The sequence below is a fragment of the Oryx dammah genome, unplaced genomic scaffold, assembly GCF_014754425.2.
Source record: "Oryx dammah isolate SB20612 unplaced genomic scaffold, SCBI_Odam_1.1 HiC_scaffold_26, whole genome shotgun sequence".
In the NCBI taxonomy this organism is placed as follows: Eukaryota; Metazoa; Chordata; class Mammalia; order Artiodactyla; family Bovidae; genus Oryx; species Oryx dammah.
Window position 1 is genome coordinate 96,819,749 of NW_024070210.1, and position 4,642 is coordinate 96,824,390.

A 4,642-nucleotide genomic window follows, 5' to 3' on the forward strand; every position below is an offset into this window, starting at 1 on the left:
GTGAGATGAGTGCAATTGTGCAGTAGTTTGAGCATTCTTTGGCATTGTCTTTCTTTGGGATTGGAATGAAAAGTGACATTTTCCAGTCCTGTGGCCACTGCTGAGTTTTCCAAATTTGCTGGCATATTGAGTGTAGCACTTTCACAGCATCATCTTTCAGGATTTGAAACAGCTCCACTGGAATTCCATCACCTCCACTAGTTTTGTTCGTAGCAATGCTTTCTAGGGCCCACTTGACTCCACAATCCAGCATGTCTGGCTCTAGGTGAGTGATCACACCATCGTGATTATCTGGGTCGTGAAGATTTTTTTGTACAGTTCTTCTGTGTATTCTTGCCACCTCTACTTAATATCTTCTGCTTCTGTTAGGTCCATACCTTTTCTGTCCTTTATCAAGCCCATCTTTGCATGAAATGTTCCCTTGGTATCTCTAATTTTCTTGACGAGATCTCTAGTCTTTCTCATTCTGTTGTTTGCCTCTATTTCTTTGCACTGATCACTGAGGAAGGCTTTCTTATCTCTTCTTGCTACTCTTTGGAACTCTGCATTCAGATGCTTATATCTTTCCTTTTCTCCTTTGCTTTTCGCTTCTCTTCTTTTCACAGCTATTTGTAAAGCCTCCTCAGACAGCCATTTTGCTTTTTTGCATTTCTTTCCCATGGGGATGGTCTTGATCCCTGTCTCCTGTATAATGTCATGAACCTCCGTTCATAATTCATCAGGCACTCTGTCTATCAGATCTAGACCCTTAAATCTATTTCTCACTTCTACTGTATAATCATAAGGGATTTGATTTAGGTCATACCTGAATGGTCTAGTGGTTTTCCTTACTTTCTTCAATTTCAGTCTGAATTTGGCAATAAGGAGTTCATGATCTGAGCCACAGTCAGCTCCTGGTCTTATTTTTGTTGACTGTATAGAGCTTCTCCATCTTTGGCTGCAAAGAATATAATCAATCTGATTTCAGTGTTGACCGTCTGGTGATGTTCATGTGTAGAGTCTTCTGTTGTGTTGTTGGAAGAGGGTGTTTGCTATGACCAGTGCATTTTCTAGGCAAAACTCTATTAGTCTTTGCCCTGTTTCATTCCGTATTCCAAGGCCAAATTTGCCTGTTACTCCAGGTGTTTCTTAACTTCCTACTTTTGCCTTTCAGTCCCCTATAATGAAAAGGACATCTTTTTTGCATGTTAGTTCTAAAAGGTCTTGTAGGTCTTCATAGAACTGTTCAACTTCAGCTTCTTCAGTGTTACTGGTTGGGGCATAGACTTGGATTACCGTGGTATTGAATGGTTTGCCTTGGAAATGAACAGGGATCATTCTGTCATTTTTGAGATTGCACCCAAGTACTGCATTTCAGACTCTTTTGTTGACCATGATGGCTACTCCATTTCTTCTAAGAGATTCCTGCCCGCAGTAATAGATATAATGGTCACCTGTGTTAAATTCACCCATTCTAGTCCGTTTTAGTTTGCTGATTCCTAGAATGTCGACATTCACTCTTGCCATCTCCTGTCTGACCACTTCCAATTTGCCTTGATTCATGGACCTAGCATTCCAGGTTCCTATGCAATACTGCCCTTTACAGCATCAGACCTTGCTTCTATCACCAGTCACATCCAAGCTGGGTATTGTTTTTGCTTTGGCTCCATCCCTTCATTCTTTCTGGAGTTATTTCTCCACTGATCTCCAGTAGCATATTGGGCACCTACTGACCTGGGGAGTTCCTCTTTCAATATCCTATTATTTCGCCTTTTCATACTGTTCATGGTGTTCTCAAGGCAAGAATACTGAAGTGGTTGCCATTCCCTTCTCCACATTTTGTGGTCCACTGGAGTACATGAGCAGTGCTATTTCTTTTGTGAATTACTCGTTTATATCCTTTGCCTATTTTGCTTTTAGGTAGTTAAAGTTTTATATTCCTGAGTAGCGTTTCATAATTTTCTTCTTAAAACCCCATTATATTTTTATACTTAGTCCCAAAGAACTCCTTTACATGTAAACACAATGTAGGTTGTTGTAATTCAGGCAGAAGTAGAGAAGGTGTCTATAGAGACCAGATGGTTCTCACTGGATATATTTATCTTGATGTGGTTATTGTATTTTTGAAACAGCAGTCTAGGAATTTCTGCATCCTTTTGAATTCTGGAATCATTTATTTTATCAATGTACAAAAAGGTGTTAGGTCTCTGAACCTGCTTTACTCAGACCCCATTCACCAAGACTGCTGAATAAACTACAGCATGAAATTTAAAACCTACTCTAATAGATAACAAGTGCTAATATATGAATAATGAAATGTAAATGCAGACCAACATTCGCTGGGCACTGACTATGGGCCAGGCCACTGTGCTCATTTCAGAGGATACAAGAGGGACTAAAAGTGACTTTACTTTCCAAGAGCTAATACTCTCAGATCAGGCACATTTATACACATAATTGCAATAAAATACTATAGGTGTTATGATGTGCAGTGGCAGAGTGAAGGAACAACAGAGAGAGGAGTTCTTTCTACCTATGGCAGTATGAAATGACAGTTGTCAGGAAGGCCTTGAAGAAGTGGTGTGTCTAAGGGAGCATCCTGGAAGATGAAGTGGGAAGGAAACCCCTTCAGAAAGGCAGGGCTGTGTGAAATGGCACAAGGCTCCAGAGAGCATCAGGGGCTTCTGGATGACCGGGGAATGGATGGACTTAGTGGAGACAAGCTGAACTTTTATTCTATCAAAGAGTTTGAAATTTTTCCTGCAGCAGTGTGGAGCCATTGGAGGCATTAAACAGGGCAGAGATGTGGGAATGTTTAAGTGTTAGAGGGCCTGCTGTGACTTTGGCTGGAGAATGGAGTGCTTTTGGGATGTCCCACAGTGGGACATGGTGATCTGGGGGTGAGGGAGGGAGCAGATCCCAGAACCTTCACCTGGGTGAAGGGTAATGGCATTAACCTCCTTAGGGAAGCGAGCAAGGGGGCATCTTTGGGGGGAAGATAGTAAGGTCCACTTTATAGATTAAATGTGAGGTGCCTCTGGGAAGGCCAGGTGAAGAAATCCAACAGTAAGCCATGTGGGCACAGCTCTCACATTCACTCATTTCATTCGGCAAATATTTATTAAGTGTGTGCTCGTGCCTTATACCTTAAATAAAAGGAGGTGCTTCCAAAACTCCTCAGCCACATGTTTACAGACAAGGCCTTTGCTACTTCTAGCCATTCCTTAGCTGGTTAATATTCTTTTCATTTTTCTAAGCTTTATTCTCAACTGGTATGATCACTTCACTGCTCCCATAAACTGACCACATACAGTAACAGAAGAGACAGAATAGTAAATATAGTTATTAAATTACATATTTTTTACCTCGCAATTTTATATTTTCATTTGTTTGTTTCAGGTATGTCATCTGCATTTTTCACTTAAAGGCTTTCATCCCAGACTAAACTATATTCCAACATTTTAGAGTTGATCTAACTTTGTTAAGAGGTATTATAAAAAAACGGGCTTCCCAGTGGTGTTAGTGGTAAAGAATCCGCCTGCCAATGCAGGAGACGTAAGAAATGTGGGTTTTCTCCCTGGGTCAGGAAGATCCCCTGGAGGGGAGGGCACGGTAACTCATTTCAGTATTCTTGCCTGGGAATCCCATGGACAGAGGAGCCTGGTGGGCTACAGTCCACAGGGTCAGAAAGAGCCAGATACAACCGAAGCGACTTAGCACACACACGTTCTAAAGAGCAGACACCTACCCAAAGACCTAAGGAGAACTCAACCATTATTTTTATTATAAATAGTAACATTAATAATGAAACTTACCATTTATTGGGTACCTAACATGTATCTGGTCTGTCAGGGACATTAATATTGTTTTATATACACACATTGTCCAATTCACAAAACCTGTGGGATATATATGTTATTTGCATTTAATGGAGAAAATTTTTCCTGTTCATATCTTTCTCAAAGTTCTTTCACAGGATCTTTGGTAGTCTCCTCTGCACACCTCTTACATACGGATATTTCCCAGACCATTGCTCTCCTTTCTTCTGTGTATCTTCGCTGAGCTATTGCACCCGCTACATGCCTTCGCTCACTGCCTGTGTGATGATGAGTCTCACGTCTGTAGATTCTCTCTTGAGCTTTTGAGCTTCAGTCAAGTAAGCCTAATGCCTACTGGTCTCCTGCAGTTGGCTATGTCATTGATGCCTGATGATTTAACACATCCAAGCTTGAACTCATTGTTTTTCTAAAATATACATGGGCTCCAGGAGTCCCTCTTTTAGAAATGACCTTGCTACATGTACCAGAAACCTGGAAGTTACTATTCCCTCCTTTTCTTTTCTTTCTCTTCACATCAAGCTGTCTCCAGTTTCTATCAGCTCTGGTTCCTCACTCACACACACCCCCTCCTCTAGTTCTCTGAGGCCAGGGCCTTAGTTTGGGTCCTTAACATTTGTCTTACCTCTGGGTTTGGCAGTAGACCGAGTATGCTGCTGCTGCTAAGTCATTTCAGTAATGTTCGACTCTGTGCGACCCCAAAGACGGCAGCCCACCATCCCTGGGATTCTCCAGGCAAGAACACTGGAGTGGGTTGCCATTTCTTTCTCCAATGCATAAAAGTGAAAAGTGAAAGTGAAGTCCCTCAGTCGTGTCCGACTCTTAGC